This window comes from Phocoena phocoena, chromosome X, assembly GCF_963924675.1.
Source record: "Phocoena phocoena chromosome X, mPhoPho1.1, whole genome shotgun sequence".
Taxonomy (NCBI): domain Eukaryota; kingdom Metazoa; phylum Chordata; class Mammalia; order Artiodactyla; family Phocoenidae; genus Phocoena; species Phocoena phocoena.
In genome coordinates, this window is record NC_089240.1 from 111,348,580 (window position 1) to 111,371,369 (window position 22,790).

Sequence of the window (22,790 nt, forward strand, 5' to 3'; positions counted from 1 at the left end):
AGCAGCCAGTAGCCTCTACACAAGGCAAAACCTGGCAACCAACCAGACTTAGGGCCAGCCACACCTATGAGACCACACATTGTAGTCAACCTACTACAACAGAAGGACCCACGCAGCCACATGGGGGCACCCCTAGAGCATATAGCTGGTGACTAGAGGGGAGTGCACTGTTCGGATGCATAGGACATCTCCTACATAAAAGTCACTTCTCCAAAATCAGGAAACATAACCAACCTATCAGATACATAGAAATAAAGAACAAATTAGGCAAAATGAGGCAACAGAGGAACATATCCCAAATGAAGGAACAAGATAAAACCCCAGAAGAAGAACTAAGTGAAGTGGCGATAGGAAATCTACCCAAGAAAGAGTTCAAGGTAATGATTGTAAAGATGATCAAAGAACTCAGGAGAAAAATGGATGAACATCAAGAAGTGAGGAGTTTTTAATAAAGAGTTAGAAAATGTTAAGAACAACCAAATAGAGATGAATAATATGATAACTGAAAGAAAAAATACACTGGAAGGAATCAATAGTAGACTAGATGATACAGAGGAATGGATCAGTGAGCTGGAAGACAGAGTAGTGGAAGTCACTGAAGCTGAAAAGAAAAAAGAATGAAGAGAAATGAGGACAGTTTAAGAGACCTCTAGAATAACATCAAGTGTACTAACATTTGCATTATAGGGATCCCAGAAGGATAAGAGAGAGAAAGAGGCAGAGAACATATTTGAAGAAATATTAACTGAAAACTTCCCTAACCTTGGAAAGGAAACAGGTGTCCAAGACCAAGAAGCACAGAGAGTCCCAAACATAGTCAATCCAAAGAGGCCCACACCAAGATAAAGTGTGTGCAGATGACATGATACTATACATAGAAAATCCTAAAGATGCCTCCAAAAAACTACTAGAGCTCATCAATGAATTTGGTAAAGTTGCATTTCTATACATTAAAAATGAAGTATTAGAAAGAGAAATTAAGGAAACAATTCCATTTATGATTGCACCAAAACAACAAACTTACCTAAGGAGGTAAAAGAACTATTCTTAGAAAACTATAAGACACTGATGAAAGAAATTGGAGACCACACAAACAGATGGAAAGATATACCATGTTCTTGGATTGGAAGAATTAATATTGTTAAAATAACCATACTACTCAAGGCAACCTACAGATACAATGCGACCCCTATCAAAATACTAGTAGCATTTTTCACAGAACTAGAACAAATAATTTTAAAATATGTATGGAAACACAAAACCCCCAAATAGCCAAAACAATCTTGAGAAAGAAGAACAGAGCTGGAAGTATCATGCTCCCTGACTTCAGACTACACTACAAAGCTACAGTAATCAAAACAGTATGCAACTGGTACAAAAACAGACATATAGCTTAATGGGACAGAATAGAGAGCCCAGAAATAAACCACACACTTTTGATCAATTAATCTATGACAAAGGAGGCAGGAATATACAATGGAGAAAAGACAGTCTCTTCAATAAGTGGTGCTGGGAAAACTGAACAGCTACATGTAAAAGAATGAAGTTAGAACATTGTCTAAGACCATATACAAAATAAACTCAAAATGGATTAAAGATCTGAATGTAAGATTGGAAACCATAAAACTCCTAGAAGAAAACAAAGGCAGAACAGTCTTTGACATAAATTGTAGCAATATATTTTTTGGATCTGTCTCCTAAGGCAAAGGAAACAAAATAAAAAATAAACAAGTGGGACCTAATTAAACTTAAAAGCTTTTGCACAGCAAAGGAAACCATGGACAAAATGAAAAGTCAGCCTACTGAATGGGAGAAAATATTTGCAAATGATTTGACCAACAAGGGGTTAATATTCAAAATATATGAGCAGCTCATACAACTCACTATCAATCAAACAAACAACCCAATTAAAAAATGAGCAGAAGACCTGAATAGACATTTTTCCAAAGAAGACATAAAGATGGCCAACAGGCATGTGAAAAGATGCTCAACATTGCTAATCATCAGGGAAATGCTAATCAAAACAACACTGAGATATACTGACAGAGAAAGACAAATATCATATGACATCACTTATATGTGGAATGTAAAGAACTGATGCAAATGAACTTATTTATAAAACGGAAACAGACTTACAGACATAGAAAACAAACTTATGGTTACCAAAGGGGATAGCAGGGGTGAGGCAGGGGAGAGAGATAAATTAAGAGTTTGGGATTAACATATACACACTACTATACATAAAATAGGTAAACAACAAGGACCTACTTATAGCACAGGAAACTATAGTCAATATCTTATAATAAGCTATAATGGAAAAGAATCTGAAAAAGAATATATGTGTGTGTGTGTGTATGTGTGTGCGTGTGTGTGTAACTGAATCACTTTGCTGTACACTTGAAACTAACGCAATATTGTAAGTCAACTATACTTCAATAAAAAATATTTTAAAAAACAATGATATATCACCTCACACCTGTCAGAATGGCTGTCACCAAAAAGAACACAAATAAACACGGGCGAGGATGTAGAGAAAAGGGAACCCTTGAACACTGTTGCTGGGAATGTAAATTGGTGCAGTCGCTATGAAAAACACTATGGAGTTTTCTCAAAAAACTAAAAATAAAACTACCACATGATCCAGCAATTCCACTCCTGGGTATACATCCAAAGAAAACAAAAATACTAATTTGAAAAGATACATGCACCCCAGTGTTCATAGGAGCATTATTTACAATAGTCAAGACATGGAAGCAACCTAAGTGTCCATTAACAGATGAATGGATAAAGAAGATGTGATATATGTATGGATGGACCTGGAGGGTATTATGCTTAGTGAAATAAGTCAGATGGAGAAAGACAAATACTATATGATATCACTTATATGTGGAATCTAAAAAAGAAAACAAACTAGTGAATATAACAAAAGAGGTACAGACTCACAGATATAGAGAACAAGCTAGTGGTTTTCAGTGGGGAGAGGGAAAAGGTGAGGGGCAAGATTGGGGTAGGGGATTAAGAGGTATAAACTATGTATAAAATAAATAAGCTACAAGGATATATTGTACAGCACAGGGAATATAGCCAATATTTTATAATAACTACAAATGGAGTATAATCTATAAAAATTGTGAATCACTATGCTGTACACCTGAAACTAATATAATATTATAAATCAACTATGCCTCAATTTAAAAGAAAAGTATACCTCAATTTTTTTTAAAGTATCAAGTTAAAACATTTTAAAATTAAATGTCGTTAAAGGGTTTGGCTGTTTCCATCTGCTTCCTTAAAGGAAGCCCACCATAATTTTAGGTAACTCTAGACAGTTATTATGGACCCTCTCAGGATTAATGACTCCGGGGGGCGGGGAGGGGGGGGGCGGGGAAGAGCAAATCCCCTGGGGCTGCTGACTAAGCAAAGGGCAAGCCGCTCAGAAAAGCAGGATGAATTAACCCCAGGAAGCCCCAGAGGAAGAGCAAATGAGGGGAAACACAGCTCTGTTTTGCTTGGAGGTGGGCTGCAACATCAAGTGTTATCAAAAGAAACTTCAAGTTGAGGGTGAAAGACTGTTCTCTGTTGGTTTGCAAAGTATAGAAATAAAAAGGTCTCTAAGCAAGGGAGAGGGGAATTAACATGCTTTTAGCACATTCTTTGCATCAGGAACCTTACCTCTGGTACTTCATTCATCTTTACAATGATTTCATGAGGTAGGTGCTATGATTATTGCAATTTTAGTGATAAGCGCACAGGCTCAGAGAGGTGTAGTGACTCACATAATGTTCCACACCTTAAAATTGTTAGAGCTGGCCAGATATGGAAAGAACCTAAACAACCATTAACAGATGAATGGATAAAGAAAATGTGGTATATATAAACAATGGAATATTACCCAGCCATAAAAAGAATGAAATAATGCCATTTGCAGCAACATGGATGGACCTAGAGATTATCATACTAAGCGAAGTAAGTCAGACAAAGACAAATAGCATATGAAATCACCTATATGTGGAATCTAAAATATGACACAAATGACCATATGTACAAAACAGGAACAGACTCACAGACATAGAAAACAGACTTGTGGTTGCCAAGCAGGAGGGGAGGTTGGGGAGGGGTGGATTGGGAGTTTGTGATTAGCGGATGCAAACTATTATATATAGGATGGATAAACAACAAGGTCCTACTGTATAGCACAAAACTATATTCAATACCCTGTGATAAACCACAATGGAAAAGAATATGAAAAAGAAGGTATATATGTATAACTGAATCACCTTGCTGTACTGCAGAAATTAACACAACATTGTAAATCAGCTATATTTCAATAAAATAAACTTTAAAAAAATTTTTAGAGCAGAGACTAGAACTCAGGTCTGCCCAAATCCAGGTATATTCCTCTTCCCATATTCCCATCAGTAAATCCAAAACAAAACTCCTTGCCCACCCTAAACTTGCTCCTTTTATTCTGTTTCTCTGTCTTGGTGAATGGAGGCCACCATCCAAACCATTACTTAAGCCAGAAATTTGGATGTCATCTAGACTCCTCAACTCACCTCCTGTATCCAGGCTGACATCAAATGCTTCTAGAAATTCTACCTCATTAACATCTTTTGTATCCATCCTTTCTGTCTGTCTCCACCATTCTCTATCGGGCTGGAATATTGATGTTTGGGCATATGTGTTAGGATAGAGGCTGGCTATCTAAAATTGGAGCCACTGAACTTGAAACTGTTATTCCGATTCTACCTGGCATCTCCAGCACTTAGAACGCATATTTCATTAAATATTGGATGAGCAAATGAATGCATAAATTAATGAGTTAACAGATGCTAATATCCCCATTTTGAGCTTCTTAAGCTCTTTAGTGATTCTCTGTCACCTTCAGGATAAAGCCCAAACTTCATATATATACCACTTGACCCAAATGATATACTGCTGACCACCTCTGCTTCAGCTTGAATTCAAGCTACTCTCCATCTTCCTTTCAACACTCCACTCTTCACTCACACTGACCTTTTTTTTTCCATGAAAGGGCCATGTTCTCTTTTGCACATTGGCCTTCAATCTTTCCCTTGTGTAACCACCATACAACCCCCTTCCCCCTAGCTTCCACTTTTCACCTCCTTAGCTCCTACTCAGCAACTTAAATGGTATATTATTTGGAAAGTTTTTCCTGACATCCCAAGTCCAAGTTTTTAGCATTGATAGAACTAAATCCAAGATAGGTTAAGTGACTTGCCAAAGGCCACACAGCTTGGAAGTAGCAGAGTCAAATTTTTGTCCTGCTTTATCAGACTCCAAATATACATTATATCCTTTATATCACTCCTCACAACTCAGGGAGATAACGGGTTAAGTGACTGGCCCAAGATCACACACCTAAAATGGTGCGGTTTTTGTAGTCCCAAATCCAGGTACATTTTGCCACACCAGAGCAATTCCATTTCACTGGTGTTGAAAGAGTTTTTCTTTATGAAGGGGAGGGGTATCTATTTTGCGATTGACAAAACTACAAAAGATTCCTCATCATTATAAATTGAAAAACCAGCTCCTGGACAAATATCCCAAGGGTAAATACCACTACCAATAAAAAAATCACTAAGCAGTTCTTGGCTTTCTTATCCAGCTTGAATAGTGCTCAGTCCTGGCAATGCTTCCCCTCTGCCTCCTTCCAGAAAATGAGGCCTGGTGGCCTTTATGATGGGCTCCCAAGGGAATGGGATAAGCTGACTCACTATATTCTCTCACTGGGTAAGCCACTTGGTACCCACTGTGCTGGCCAATACAGTCACTTAGCAATCAGGTAAATGTAAGTCTTGAGATGTTTCAAACCTCTTATTTTGACCTTAGCTTCCCAAAACCATCAAAATAAAATGTGCTTTTGGGGGCTTCCCTGGTGGCGCAGTGGTAGAGAGTCCACCTGCCGATGCAGGGGACATGGGTTCGTGCCCCGGTCCGGGAAGATCCCACATGCCGCGGAGCGGCTGGGCCCGTGAGCCATGGCCACTGAGCCTGGGCGTCTGGAGCCTGTGCTCCGCAACGGGAGAGGCCACAACAGTGAGAGGCCCGCGTACCGCAAAAAGAAAAAAAAAATGTGCTTTTGGGAATTCACAAACAACAGCTGCTCTTCCCCTTCACTATGCTTCTACAAAGATAGAACTGCAGCAGGCAGGAGGCATATCAGACAGAACTGTGTCAAGTATGGTTATGGGATTATTGTTTTGAAAACTCTCCATCTAAACCTCAGAGAAGCAAACAGTTCAGGCTTAAAAGGAGGTCACCCTCCAAGGATGCTCATTATTACTACTGGTATCTGTGGCTATTGGGTGGTTCCTAGTAAAGCTAGAAACCTGACCTTCTCTATTCTTTCTGAGTGCTCAAAAGCCTTAGCTTTGGTCTTATCCTTCCTTTTTCTATCCAGAAAAATCCCGGTCCCCATGTTGAAGAGGCAAAACTAAAACACAAAAATCTTCCATTTTTTTGGCCATGCCATGCAGCTTGTGGGATCTTAGTTCCCCAACCAGGGATCAAATCCATGTCCGCTGCAGTGGAAGCATGGAGTCCTAACCACTGGACCACCAGGGAATTTTCAGTTATCTTTAAAATCGTTACCTTATTCCGTTTCTCCTCCTGCTTACCCACTCCCATCATCATTCTGGAGAGTCTTACCAAGTGCAACACTAGAGATGCTGTTGATATTTAACAGTGATCAATTTCATCAAATAAATTGACTTGAAAACTAAGATGAGGTTTTTACCAAACACATTTTCTTCATTGGATTAAACTTTGGTGGGCATATTCCAGCAATTCTGGAGTCCCATATATATCCTGCATCCCCAAAGACTCTTGGAAATTCAGAAAGGAAAAGTTTGACTAATATTCTCAGAGAGTTCATATGTAAATATCAGCACCCCGTATCTCAGATTACAGATATGCAAAGAAGCTTCAAAAAACCAGGACATTTCAGGGGTCAGACGCTCTTCTCAGTAATCTAACTGAAGGCATTAACAAATTAAAGACATGTCAATCGCAAAGGGAGTTTGTCAACCATGCAATGAGAAGAAAAGGAATCACTGAAGCCCAAGTTGGCAGCTCCCAGCCAGACTCCCCAGGCGAGAGTGTTCCCTTGCTCAAGAACTTTACTTACCCATATGGTAGAGTCGACTGTGCCCGGAACAGGGCCTGGAACATACTAGGATCTCAATAATAATTTGTTAATGAAATGACTAAATGAATGAATAAGTGACTTAAAAGGTGTCAATGACAGGGCCTTTGTGGAGACAGATGCATTACCAGGCTATTCAGTACTAGGATCATAAATCTAATTCCTTTAAATCTGACTCTTCTGCCCTTTGGCATATTATGTAACTGATGAGAGAACCCTAGTGTTCCCAGTCCCACTGTAAATGGTAACACTGGCCTCCTGATTTTAAAATACCAGTTTCTGACTTCAGATTTGTGGAGTGCTGACAAATCAGGCTTCTGAGTCTGTAGTCCTGAGCCAGATCTTGGACACCAGCAAACTCACTAAGATAATGCTACTGGGGGGTGGAATAAAGGGTTCTGGATGTCAATTAGCCTAATCCAGGTGACATTATTCTATCTGATCATCATATTTCTACTACTGTACTTTCTGTAAAAACAACACTAATGCCCAAGATGCCATTATTTCCCCCCATGCCACCAATTATTTTCTTAAATCTTATCTTGAAGAACAATTGTCCCTGGGACTGATACATGCCTCTTGAGACTTCTACTAATTGGTTCATAACAGTCATTAAAGCCTTACTGTATGCCAAATTCTATGCCCTTTGAGGGCCACAGAAACTAGTGTGCAGTGGCAATATTACAGGACTAGGCAGCTACTGACAGATGAGTCTTCAGATACAATTGTACATGGGGTCGTGGGAAGAGTCCTGGATTGGAAGTCCCAGCTCTGCATTCATCTTTTCCCTACTTTCACTCACAGGGTGGAATGGAGGATCAAATGAACTAATGGATGTGAAATTGCTTTTTAAATTTTTGTGTTATCCATTGGCGACCCTCTACTACTACTATTATCATCATCATTTTCATTATCATTATCATCATCATAATTATCAGTCTACTACTGTTAAGGAGAGAAGATACAGTTAGATGGCTGTATGCTAACTTAAGGTTCCATTTCCCTCAAGACTAAGCTGCCCATGGGACCACAGTTAGTGCTACTGCCACTCTCGGTAATGCCACGATTGCTACTTACAGAGCAGCCCTCCACAGAGCAAACGGGATCAGATGCTGTGACACCCAAATTGCTGGGTATCAAATCTCTCCCATTATCTTCCCAAGGAACACAGTGTGTTGCAGCTGGAAGGAACAGTCTGACTTAAAGCCAAATCATGCTGGCTTCAAGTTGCTAGAATCAGCTCCTCGGAAGGTGAATTTTGTGAAGCTAGGGTACTGCGCCTCCCACCTACCCCCCATTTAATTGGATCTGTATTTGAGCTGTACATTCAGAAAGCTCTTCTGTCACTTTTTGTCAAAGATTTCTCTTTGAGTAGCTTGAAATATCTATTAAAAATTTAGCCTAAAGCAGTGTCTTTTGAATCCCCAGCTCACTAATTCAGGTACTGGAGCACTGTGAGTATACACCACCAGCCTGCAAATGGATAAACTACTCAAAAGACATTTTCCACCCCTTAAATACAGTTCCAAGAAAGAATAGGAAATGCCTCATACCTCTAATGGAAGCTATTTGCTATAAAAACAAATCATCAGGTCCGTGGAGCTAGAAATGCCTTTTGCAAATAAAAGTGAAAGGAAGAGACAGCAAAACAGCAGCTGAAACCATGCAGTCATCACCCACAAAGCACATGATTCAAATAAAAATGAAATACTTATTTGAAAAATGGGTTACCTACACACCCAACAGCAGTTGTCAGTTTATGTATAAAGGAAAACAACCAGCATTTTGTATGAATTTCAAAGGAAATGAACTATTTGTTCCTTGTTAGTAGCTAATGTAAATATCAGAGCAAATAGCACTTTTTTATTCCAATAAAATTGTAGAACATTTCCAAATGCTCGTACGTAAATCCTGACATCAAAATGTACATCTCTTAAGATACTGAAAGATGAGCTCCAAATGATGTGCTTAACACATTTGTTCTTTCTTGAAGAGATGAGGTATAATTGTATCAGTCATCTTGTAGCTAGGAATTATATGAAGAACCCTGAACTATAAGTACTAAATCAAACTAAATAGTCTCTTATCCTATTTTTCTCTCTTATACTTGTCATTACTTCCTGAAGTTCTCATTACAACTGCATAATTCTACCCACTGCCCTCCACCCTCCGAAACCCCATAGGTTTTCTTCAGAAAAGGAGGGTAGTGTTCCCCTTCTCCTTTCCCTCAGAACCACAGTTTTCTCCCCACAAATATTCATGGGGTGAGACTCACAGGCAAATTATTTCAATGAGCAATAATACCTTTTTGGGTAGGACAACTAAGTTATTCCTGCTTTGTCTTCTTACATATATTTAGATTTGCTGTTGTTAACCCTTGAGAAAAGAGAGCCTGTTCTAGAAGAAAGGTTAGTGGGAAAGCATGAGCTACACTGTGATATTAAATACAGATTTCTTTTTCCAAAGCTAAAACCTACAGTCCTCCTTCGTTCGGTCCTAAAGAAGACATAATATCTCCAGCTAATGGGATGTCCACAAATGACCATTATTGAATGAATAATAAAGGAATAATAGCAATGTGATTTCCACTTACATCAACCACAAAAATCTTCTGGGAATCATCCAAAAACTGCACTTTTAAATGCAGCATTCTCGGAGAGTCCGCTGGGCTGCGAGCAGGCTCAGAGTGCTGTGAGTTCTGTGACAGGAAGGGGGCTTTCTCAAGGAATTTCACTCTTAGCTGGAGGCAGTGCACTCGGGTCCCCCCACCCCCATCCAGGCACCCCCACCCAGCAGGGCACACTTCTGTTTGCTTGAATTGATGCACACTCAAGGGCATGTGTGCTGATGATCAATAGCATCTGGGCTACCTCCTATTTGGTCAACGTCAAATCCAACTGGACTCACTCTAGCCCTCTTAAACTCGGTTCCTTTCTTCAAAGAAAAAGAAGAAAGAAAACACTTGCAACCCCTGGGGATTTTCTTTATTTCACAGAAGCACGATTTTGAAAACCCTAGATGAAGCTTTGATAAACTGAGAATAGCCATTCTCAAAAGTAAAAGGATTAGAGTTAGTCTCATATTGTACTAGAAATTTCATGGCTGAACTAGGAAACTTTATGTGTAATAATTGTAATTGTTTTGAATGTACGTGATTTAGAAATGAAAATTATATAAAAAGGAATATATGGAAAAGCTCAATTCCACGTCTGTCCCCTCTATTCTGTGCCCCCATACATCCCTATCAGTAACCAATTTTATTAGTTTTTTGTTGTTGTTATTTAGCCTTCAGTGTTTCTTTATGCAAATACTGTACAAGAAATACGAATGTATTTCTCATACATATGTAGCATGCTGTTAAACTGTTTTGTGCCTTCCTTTACTCACTTCATATATCATTGTTGATTTCTCTTTAGCTTTGCATGGAGAGCTTCCTGATTTTTTTACAGCTGCATTTTTCACGGTGTAGGTGAAATACAGTTGACTCAAATAATCCCCTATTTGTGGACATGGGTTGTTTCCAACTCTTTGCTTTTATAAACAAAGTTTGAAATGAATATCCTCATATATATGTCATTTTATATGTATGTCATTTTATCTGCAGGATCGATTTCCAGAGGTGGAATTGCTGGGCAAGGGTAATGTACTGGTATTTTTATAGCGACTTCTATTTCCTTCCATAAAGGTTGTTATGATTTGATTTGTGTCCCCCAAAATTCAAGTGTTTAAGTCCTAACCCCCAGTTACTCAGAATGTGACTCTATTTGGAGATAGGGTTTATAAAGAGGTAATTAAGTTGAAATGAGGTCATTAGGGTGGGCCCTAATCCAATATGACTAGTGTCCTTACAAGTAGAGGACATTAAGACATAGACATGTACAGAAGGAAGACCATGTGAAGACACAGGGAAGAGAAGATGGCCACTTACAAGCCAAGGAGAGAGGTCTCAGAAGGAACCAACCCTTCCAGCACTTTGATTTCAGACTTGTAGCCTCCAGAATTGTGAGAAAATAAATTCAAATAAATTTCTGTTCTTATAAGCCACCCAGTGTCTGGTACTTTGTAATGGCACACCTACCAACCTAATACAAGTGTTGTACCAATTTGCAGTCCTACTCACAATGTATGAGTGTTCCTATTTTCCCCAGGCTTGCCAACAGAGTACGGTGTCAAACTTTTTGATTTTAGACAAATTGATAAGTGAGAAAAAGAATCTCAGTGTAGTTTTAAATTTGAAATTTTCATATTATGAGAGAAGTTGAGTATCTTTTCAGATGTTTCAGGGTATTCTTTTTTTTTTTTAATAAACTATCTTTCCATGTAGCTCCACACACTTTTTGAAAAAATACTGGTTATTGTCCCTTTTCCTCAATCTCTAGAAACTCTTTAAAAACTAGGAAAATTATCCCTTTGTGATATGAATTACAAATATTTTCCCCATTTATCCTTTGTCTTTGCTTATGGTATATGTGTATGTGTTATTTGCCATGAGAAATTATTTATTTTGGTGAAGTGAAATTTGTCGATCAGTTTTTAAATGGCCTCTGGATTTGTGTCATAATTAGAAAGGCCTGCTTCACTTCAAGGTTTACCATTAGTACTTTTATGGCTTAAATTTTTTTAATTTAAATCTTTGATCTATTTAGATTTTATCTTGATATATGGTGTGAAGTATGGATCAAATTTAACCTTTTTCCAAATAGCTACTCAGTTGTCCTGATGTCATTGATTAGGAAGTTCATTTTCACCCCCATCGATTTGAGAAGATGCCTTTATCATATATTAAATTGCCATATGCATTTGGGCCTGTTTTTGGATTTTTGTTTCCTTCCATGTACTAGTTTCACATTGTTTTAAGTTTTGAGGCTCCAGAGTATGTTTTAATATCCAATAAGTCTGCTCTACTCCACATTGCTCTATATTTACAGAGTTTTCCCTGCTATTCTTGTTTACTTATTTTTCTATATAAGCTTGTACAGTTTCAGGCAAAGAATCAGGTATATTTATAAAGATGTGTTAGAAATTATAAATTTATTTATGGAAAACATATCTTTCTGATGGTGAGTCTTTTTTTTTTAACATCTTTATTGGGGTATAATTGCTTTACAATGGTGTGTTAGTTTCTGCTTTATAACAAAGTGAATCAGTTATACATATACATATGTTCCCATATCTCTTCCCTCTTGCGTCTCCCTCTCTCCCACCCTCCCTATCCTACCCCTCCAGGCAGTCACAAAGCACCGAGCCGATATCCCTGTGCTATGCGGCTGCTTCCCACCAGCTATCTACCCTACATTTGTCAGTGTATATATGTCCATGTCTCTCTCTCACTTTGTCACAGCTTACCCTTCCCCCTCCCCATATCCTCAAGTCCATTCTCCAGTAGGTCTGTGTCTTTATTCCTGTCTTATCCCTAGGTTCTTCATGACATTTTTTTCTTAAATTCCATATATATGTGTTATCATACGGTATTTGTCTTTCTCTTTCTGACTTACTTCACTCTGTATGACAGACTCTAGGTCTATCCACCTCATTACAAATAGCTCAATTTCGTTTCTTTTTATGGCTGAGTAATATTCCATTGTATATATGTGCCACATCTTCTTTATCCATTCATCCGATGATGGGCACTTAGGTTGTTTCCATCTCCAGGCTATTGTAAATAGAGCTGCAATGAACATTTTGGTACATGACTCTTTTTGAATTTTGGTTTTCTCAGGGTATATGCCCAGTAGTGGGATTGCTGGGTCATATGGTAGTTCTATTTGTAGCTTTTTAAGGAACCTCCATACTGTTCTCCATAGTGGCTGAACCAATTCACATTCCCACCAGCAGTGCAAGAGTGTTCCCTTTTCTCCACACCCTCTCCAGCATTTATTGTTTGTAGATGTTTTGATGATGGCCATTCTGACTGGTGTGAGATGATATCTCATTGTAGTTTTGATTTGCATTTCTCTAATGATTAGTGATGTTGAGCATTCTTTCATGTGTTTGTTGGCAGTCTGTATATCTTCTTTGGAGAAATGTTTATTTAGGTCTTCTGCCCATTTTTGGATTGGGTTGTTTGGTTTTTTGTTATTGAGCTGCATAAGCTGCTTGTAAATTTTGGAGATTAATCCTTTGTCAGTTGCTTCATTTGCAAATATTTTCTCCCATTCTGAGGGTTGTCTTCATCTTGTGTATGGTTTCCTTTGCTGTGCAAAAGTTTTAAGTTTCATTAGGTCTCATTTGTTTATTTTTGTTTTTATTTCCATTTCTCTAGGAGGTGGGTCAAAAAGGATCTTGATGTGATTTATGTCATAGAGTGTTCTGCCTATGTTTTCCTCTCAGAGTTTGATAGTTTCTGGCCTTACATTTAGGTCTTTAATCCATTTTGAGCTTATTTTTGTGTATGGTGTTAGGGAGTGATCTAATCTCATACTTTTACATGTACCTGTCCAGTTTTCCCAGCACCACTTATTGAAGAGTCTTCTTATTCATGGGGCATGTATGTCAATTTGTTCAGGTCTACTTTTATGTCCTCTTCTACAATGTTGTATTTAATATAAATTTTCAAACATACACAAAACCAAAGAGTTTAGTACAATAAACTCCCATACATTCATAAACCAGATCAAAAACTGTTATGAGATGAACTGTGTTCCTCCCAAATTCATATATTGAAGTCCTAACCCTCAGTACCTCAGAATGTGACTGTATTTGGAGATAGGGCCTTTAAAGAAATAAGTAAGTTCAAATGAGACCTTTAGGATGGGCCCTAATCCAATCTGACTGGTGTTCTTATAAGAAAAGAAAAGTTTTACACACGAGAGAGATCAGGGATGCACACACACAGAGGAAAGTTCATGAGAGGGCACAGTGAGAGGGCAGCCATCTGCAAGCCTAGGAGAGAGGCCTCAGAAGAAACCAAACCTGCCAACACCTCGATCCTGGATTTCTAGCCTCCAGAATGGTGAGAAATAAATTCTGTTGCTTATGCCATTTAGTCTGTGGTATTTTTTAAAATTTATTAATTTTTGGCTGCATTGGGTCTTCGTTGCTGCACGCGGGCTTTCTCTAGCTGTTCGGTGAGCAGGGGCTACTCTTTGTTGTGGTGCGTGGGCTTCTCATTATGGTGTCTTCTCTTGTTGCAGAGCACGGGCTCTAGGCATGCAGGTTTCAGTAGTTGTGGCATGCGGGCTCAGTAGTTGTGGCTCGCAGGCTCTAGAGTGCAGGCTCAGTAGTTGTGGCGCATGGGCTTAGTTGTTCTGTGGCATGCGGGATCTTCCCGGACCAGGGTGCAAACCCGTGTCCCCTGCATTGGCAGGTGGATTCTTAACCACTGCACCACGAGGGAAGTCCCATACTATTTTTAAACTTTCTTTCTTCACTGATCTGTACAACATGGACGTTTTTCCATATTAGTACATTAGATCTATCTAGTTTTTTTATGCACTATTATATATTTTCTCAGTTCCTTTATTAATAGACATTTGGGTTGTTTTCCCTTATGAACAATACTGCAATAAACATCCTTGTACATAAATCTTTGCACCTTTGTGGTGACGTCTCTCTAGGATAAATTTCTAGCACTTGAAATGGTGGATCACTGGGTCTGAAAATTTATCTTTTAATAGATACTATCAAGTTGCCCTTTGAAAATGTTATACCAATTTTCACTTTCAGCAAGAGTGTGCTAGCTAATACATCCAATGAAACATTAAATAATAGTGCCAATAGTGAGCATCATTTCTTTTCTCCTGACATTAGCAGGAATGCTTCCAGGGTTTCCCCATTAAGTAAAACTCTGGCTTTTGAAGGATACATTTTCAAAAGTACATTTAAACCTGATTGGGTAAGAATCCCAAAACACCACTCTTGATCTATATTGAACCAACTTATCCTATGTCACTAAATAAATAGGCTGGTAAAATTAGACCAACAAAATGCTGTCATCTGATGTACAAGAGAGCATACCTTTGCTAATATTTTGACAGCTCACAGCACAGTCTCCACAACAACTCCAAGTGGAGAGTCAGCTGCAAGGCTGGTGGAAAAAGCTGTAGCTCTGGTGACCAGAGAATCTATTTAAAATCTTACCAGCAATGTGACCTGAGACAGGTCACTTCAGCTCCCTGTGCCTCAGTTTCCTAACTTATAAAGTAAGGTGACAATTCTAATTCGTAGAGTTGTTGTGAGAAAGAAAAGATCTAGATATATGAAATCATAAAATTCAGGGCCTGGCACACAGTAGGCACAAAATGAACGTTTGCTGAATGGGTGAATATCAAGGAAATAAATATAAATAATTCACTGTTTGCTGAAGTTTAAAACAGTAAATGAAGAATGAGTTCTCTCTTTTCCTCTCTCTTTTTCCACCTAGACTTCAGTCCTTCAGTTATTACTGGCAAAATGTTACTAATTGACTGTGATCCAAAACAGGAAACTGTCTTAAAGGAAATTTTCATATTCTACTTTAAAGTAAAAATCCAAAGTTGGGCTCACCCCTGGAAAAATTAGCCTGGCCAGTCTGTCTTCACTTTAGTCCCTCCACACATAAGGAGGTGGAGAGGGAACACTGAGCAGGAGGCCAGAATAGGAGCAAAAGGAGATTGGGCGATGGATCCCAGGGTTGGTGAGCTAGGATGTAAATGGAAGAGTATACTAGATAGCTTTTACCCTTACCATTTAAAAATAAACCTAAATCAGAAATAAAAATAAAAAGCACCACATCACTGTTTTTTCCTAAGATCCAAAGGGTGAACTCTGATACGACTTTAAGGGTAAGAGTTAAGAATTCTGACCAAAATTAGGGCCCCAGTTCCTGGCATTTTATCATTAGTATCTTATTTCTTTGGGGTTAAAGACTATTCTTTTTCAAAAGTTCCTTATTTTTTCCAGCTTTATTGAGATATAATTGACATAAAACATTGTGTAAGTTTAACGTGTACATGTGATGATTTGATACACTTATACATTGTAAAATGTTTACCTCAGTAGGGTTAGTTATCACCTCCATTACCTCATGTAATTACCATTTCTTTTTTGTGATGAGAACATTTAAGATCTACTCTCTTAGCAGCTTTCAATCATATAATACAGTATTGTTAACTATAGTCACCATGCTATACTTTAGATCCCCAGGACTTATTCATGTTATAAGTGGAAGTTTGTACACTTTGGTTGACATCTCCCCATTCCCACCCCCGCCCCCAGTCACTTACAACCACCATTCTACTTTGTTTCTGTGAGTTTGGGTTTTATAGATGCTACATATAAATGATATACAGTATTTGTCTTTCTCTGTCTGACTTATTTCACTTAACTTAATGCCCTCAAGGTCCATCCATATTGTTGCAAATGGCAGGATTTCCTTCTTTCTCTTGGCTCAATAATATTCCCTTGTGTATATATGCCTCATTTTCTATATCCATTTATCTGTAGACTGACACTAAGGTGGTTTCTATATCTTGGTTATTGTGAATAACATGGCAACGATCATGGGAGTGCAATATCTCTTTGAGGACTTGATTTCATTTCTTTTGGATATGTACCCAGAAGTGAGATTACTGGATCATATGGTAGCTCTATTTTTAATTTTTTGAGGAAACTTCACACTGTTCTCCATAGTGGCTGCACCAGTTTATATTTCCACCAATAGTACACCAGGTTTCCCCTTTCTCCACATCCTTGCCAAAATTTATCTGTCTTTTTTATAATAGCCATTCTAACAGGTGTGAGGTAACATCTCATTGTGGTTTTGATTTGCATTTCCCTGATGACTAGTGATATTGAACATCTTTTCACGTACCTGTTGGCCACTTGTGTATCTTCTTTGGAAATGTGTCTACTCAGTTCCTCTGCTCATTTTTTTTTTTTAAGAAGATGTTGGGGTAGGAGTTTATTAATTAATTAATATATTTTTGCTGTGTTGGGTCTTCGTTTCTGTGTGAGGGCTTTCTCTAGTTGTAGCAAGTGGGGGCCACTCTTCATCATGGTGTGCGGGCCTCTCACTATTGCGGCCTCTCTTGTTGTGAAGCACAGGCTCCAGACGCGCAGGCTCAGTAGTTGTGGCTCACAGGCCTAGTTGCTCCGTGGCATGTGGGATCTTCCCAGATCAGGGCTCGAACCCGTGTCCCCTGCATTAGCAGGCAGATTCTCAACCACTGCGTCACCAGGGAAGCCCCTCCCCGCTCATTTTTTAATCATATTTTTTGTGTGTTTGTTATTGAGTTTTATGAGTTCCTTCTATGTTTTGGATATTAACTCCTTATCAGATATATGATTTGCAAATATTTTCTTACATTCCATAGGCTTCCTTTTCATTTTTTAAATTATTTCTTTTGCTGTGCAGAAGATTTTTAGTTTGATTTAGTCCCACTTGTTTACTTTGGCTTTTGTTGCTTGTGCTTTCAGTGTCATAGCCACCAAAATCATTGCCAAGACCACTGTCAAGGGGCTTTTCCTCTATGTTTTCTTCTAGAAGTATTATAGCTTTAGATCTTATGTTTAATTCTTTAAATCCATTTCAAGTTAATGTTTTGTGAGTGGTGTGAGATAGGGTCCATTTTATTCTTCTGCATGTGATTATCCAGTTTTCCCTATTCCAATTATTGAAGAGATTATCTTTTCGCCATTAAGTATCATTGACTCCCTTGTCAGTATTAGTTGGCTGTATAAGCAAGGGGTTATTTCTGGGTTCTTGATTCTGTTCCATTGGTCTTTGTGTCTATTTTTATGCCAGTACCACACTGTTTTGATTACTATACGTTTGTAATAACATAGTTTGAAATCAAGAAGCATGATGCCTCTCACTTTGTTCTTTTCAGGATTACTTTGGTTCTTCAGGGTCTTTTGTAGTTCCATAAAATTTTTAGGTTTTTTTCTCTATTTCAGTGGAAAATGCCATTGGAATTTTGATAGGAATTGTATTGAATCTATAGATGGCTTTCAGTAGTATGGACATTTTAACAATATTAATTCTTCTAATACATGAACATTAGATATATTTCCTTTTATTTGTGTCCTCTTCAATTTCTTCAAATTGAACAATCTCATGCAAAATTATTCAATATTTTTGCAGATTATATTATATTATAAATTGTTACAAGGTAATAGCTAAAAATTCCCTGTGTTCTACAATGTATCCTTGCTGCTTATCTATTTTATTCATAGTAGTTTGTATCTGTTATTCTCTTACCCCTCGTTTGTTCCTCTCCCCTTTGGTAACCACTAGTTTGTTCTCTATATCTGTGACTCTATGTTTTGCATATACATTATTTTTTAGGTTCCACATATAAGTGTTATTATACAGTATGTGTTTGACTTATTTCACTAAGCATGATATTCTCTAGGTTCATCCGCATTGCTGCAAATGGCAGAATTTCATTCTTTTTTATGGCTGAGTAATATTCCATTGTATATATATAAATATATATATATATATATATACTGCATCTTCTTTATATATTCATCTGTTGATGGGCATATAGTAATCTCTAATGGTTTTTCTAATTTCTGTGGTATCAGTTGTAATATTTCCTTTTCATTTCTGATTTTATTTGTTTGAGTCTTCTCTTTTTAAATTTAGTCAGTTTTTGTTGTCTTCAAATTAAAAAACAGCTCTTAGTTTCATTGATCTTTTCTATTTTTTTTTTTGGTCTCTATTTCATTTATTTCTGCTCTGATCTTTATTTCCTTTCTTCTACTAAATTTGGGCTTAGTTAATTCTTCTTTTTCTAGTTCTTTGAGGTGTAAAGTTAGGTTATTTATTTGAGATCTTTCTTTTTTCTTAATGTAAGTACCTATTGCTAAAGCTTCCCTCTTATAAGTGCTTTTGCAGCATCCTATAAGTTTTGGTATGTAATATTTCCATTTTTGTTTGTTTTCAAGATATTTTTAAATGCTCCTTTTGATTTCCTCCTTGACCCATTGGTTGTTCAGGAGTGTGTTGTTTAATTTCCACGTTTGTGTGAATTTTCCAGTTTTCCTTCTGTTATTGATTCCTAGTTTCATACCTTTGTGGTCAGAAAAGTTACTTGGTATGACTTCAGTCTTCTTAAATTGGCTAAGAATTGTTTTGTGATGTGATCTTTCCTGGAGAATATTCCATGTGGAACTTGAGAGGAATATATATTCTGCTGCTGTTGAATGGAATGTTCTATATACGTCTGTTAGGGCCATTTGCTCTAAAGTATAACTCAAGTCCAGCATTTCCTTCTTTTATGTCTGGGTGATCTATCTATTATTGAAAGTGGGGTTATTGAAGTCCCCTACTATTATTGTACTGTTGTCTATTTCTCCATTCAGATCAGTTAGTGTTTGCTTAATATATTAGATTAGCCAAAAATTTCGTTTGGGTTTTTCCATAAGATGTTACAGAAAAAGCTCATCCCAGACTGCCCTCAGCCCACATTCCAGCCAGCTCCGTTATGGTGACCCACAGCCCCAGCATTGTGGACCGAATGGCTGGCTTGAGATGTGATGAAGGAGATGGGAGGCCATCACATCATGGGCCTCTGTGTGCTCAAGGGGGGCTATAAATTCTTTGCTGACCTGCTGTATTACATCAAAGCACTGAACAGAAATAGTGATAGATCTGTTCCCATGACTGTAGATTTTATCAGACTGAAAATCTACTGTAATGACCAGTCAACAGGTGACATAAAAGTAATTGTTGGAGATAATATCTCAACTTTAACTGGAAAGAATTTCTTGATTGTTGAAGATACAATTGACACTGACAAAACAATGCAAACCTTGCTTTCCTTGGTCAAGCAGCATAATCCAAAGATGGTCAAGGTTGCAAGCTTGCTGGTGAAAAGGACCCCTCGAAGCGTTGGTTATAGACCAGACTTTGCTGGATTTGAAATTCCAGACAAGTTTGTTATAGGATATGCCTTTGACTATAATGAATACTTCAGGGATTTGAATTATGTTTGTGTCATTAGTAAAACTAGAAAGGCAAAATACAAAGCCTAAGATGAGAGTTCAAGTTGAGTTTGGAAACATCTGGAGTCCCATTGAAGTCACCAGTAAAATTATCAAATGTTCTAGTTCTGTGGCCAGCTGCTTAGTAGAGCTTATTGCATGTATCTTCGAGGAATTGTATCTGTTTTGCATTTTAGAAAGGTCAGTTGCTGCATTCCTGAACTCTTTATTTGCACTGTGAGTCTATAGACTATCAGTTCCCTTTGGGTGGATTGTTATTTCACTTGTGAATGAAAAATCTCTTAAATCACACCACTATTGAATGAAAATATTGAAATTGTATCTGTAAGAAACATTTAAAGAGATGAATATATTAGTTTTTTAACTGAGATTTTAATTTTTATATAGTCAAGAAAGAACAGAAGTGATTGAATACTGTTAATTATACCACTGTGTGTTTAGAAAAGAAGCAGTTTCATATCAGTAACAGCATTTAGAGGTCATTATGTCATATAAACCATATGTCCTGGCATTACCTTAGTAGGCTTCAGTAGTATTAATTGTATTTTCCCGCTTGTTCAGATTATTTCTGGTGAATCTTTGTCAGCAGTTCCTTTTAAATACAGGTCAATAAGTTCCAAAAACCTACCACTTTTTGAATTCTTCAATGTAAAAAACCCTTACAAATAAAGGCTGTCTCTTTAAAATAAAAAAAAAGGTTACAGAAAAACCCACAAGGACTTTTTGGCCAACCCAATATTTAAGTGCTCTGAGGTTGAGTGCATATCTATTTATGACTGTTAGGTCCTCTTGATGAATTGACCCCTTTGTAATTATAGAGTGACCTTCTTTGTCTCTTGTTATAGTTTTTTTCTTAAAGTCTATTTTGTTTGATATGAATACAGCCATCCCTGTTCTCCTTTGGTTTCCATTTGCATGGAATATCTTTCTCCAATCCCTTTGCTTTGAGTCTATATGTGTCCTTATAGCTGAAGTGAGTCTTCTATAGGGAGCATATTGTTGGTTCTTGGTTTTTTTTTTTATCCATTCAGCCACTCTACGTCTTTTGAGTGAAGAATTTAGCTCATTTACATTTAGAGCAATTTTTGATAGGTAAGGACTCACTAATGCCATCTTATTAATTGCTTTCTAGTTGTTTTGTATTTTTCTTATTCAGGGGTCCCTTATAAAAGTGCCAATAGTCTTGAAAGGTAATCAACTTTTTACAATGGATTTAATAGAATGTCAGAGCCTAAAGGACCTTTCTTAGGTGTATTGACTTATTCTTTTTCTGTGTCTCCCATGAAAATAGTTTTTTATGATCATATAAAAATAAATGTTCATTTTTTAAAGTTTAGCAACATAAACACACAAAGAAGGAATTAGAGTCACCTGAATTTATTCAACAAACCTGAGATATTCACCATCAACATCTTGGTAACTATCTTTAAAAATTATAGTAGTAGTCCTGGTACCATAATTTGCCAACTGGGTGATTTTGGTAGGTTGTTATCTAAGCCTGTTTCCTCACCTATAAAATAGGGATAATACCCCCTGGGTAGCAAACCTTGTCAATGTGTCTGTGCTTTGCCCAGATCCCCTCAAATACCTTTTACTATTTTTGTGTGCCCATCTTCCCAGCATCTATGTATTTTGCTTTTAAAGGCCAGCACTTGAGAAAGTTTTTACGAAGACTGTCCCTGGGAGACTGGAGCCACTTTTCCTAAAAGTGCAGACAAATCAGAAAATCCTGTGAAATTTAAATCTCTCCAGGGCAGCCGTTAACCAATGGCTGATGCAGAAGTATAAAAGCTCAGCTCTGATGTATAATTTACATGTTAGAGCCTCCCTGAAGGATAAAACTAAGGTTGGGACTTAGCCCAAAATTGCACCTTTTTTTTGCTTCTTCTCCTTCTGAATCCTACTTGCCCCACTCTTTCCAGTTCTTCCAGTAGTAATTACTTAATAAACCATGTGCATATGAAACTATCTCAGTGTCTGCTTGTGGCGAACCAGCTTAAGACACTCAGGTTGCTTACTTCACAAGTTGTTGTCAAGATAACTCAAGAAAGTGAAAGTGACAACTTTTGCTAGGTAAAGGGCCCTCCCATGACCATCTTTCTACTTTCCTTTTCAAGAATGAGCTCTATATAAGACTGACACTCAGGATCCATGCAGAACCACCTCTCTAGAAATGAGTCTTTGCCCCTGTTTAGAGTTGAAGAAACTGCCACTCTTTCTAGTCTAGTATTTCTTTCCAGGTATGTTAATCCCAAGAATACTAATAATTATAATTACTATATGTAGAGCTCTTACCATATTCAAAAAGTTTGAATATGTTATCACATTTTGTCCTCAAAACAGCCCCCTGAAGCAGGAATTCTTACTATCATCCCCATATTACAGATGAGGAAATGGAGGTCCAGAAAAAATAGGTATCAACAAATGCCAGTGCTGGAATTTTAACTCAGGTCACATATTCATGACTTCAGTGTCCAACTCTTGACCACTACACATATTGCCTCCCACTTTTTGCCTACCTCTCACTCAGGGAACTCAGGAATCCTGGTTTTCCTCCCCATACGAGCATCAGGATTTCACCACTTAAAACATGCCTCCATTATATCCTAACATTCACCCCTGAGCAAGTCTCTGAATTTCTGTAGTATACATCTTTGATCTTCGCTTTGGGAAGATCTATATAAAACAGTTT

General features: G+C 37.7%; 1 pseudogene; it reads left to right on the plus strand.

Annotated features, from left to right (window-relative positions):
* Positions 1–272: 272 nt before the first annotated feature.
* On the plus strand, positions 273–20,128 carry LOC136142253 (hypoxanthine-guanine phosphoribosyltransferase pseudogene; annotated as a pseudogene).
* Positions 20,129–22,790: the final 2,662 nt, after the last annotated feature.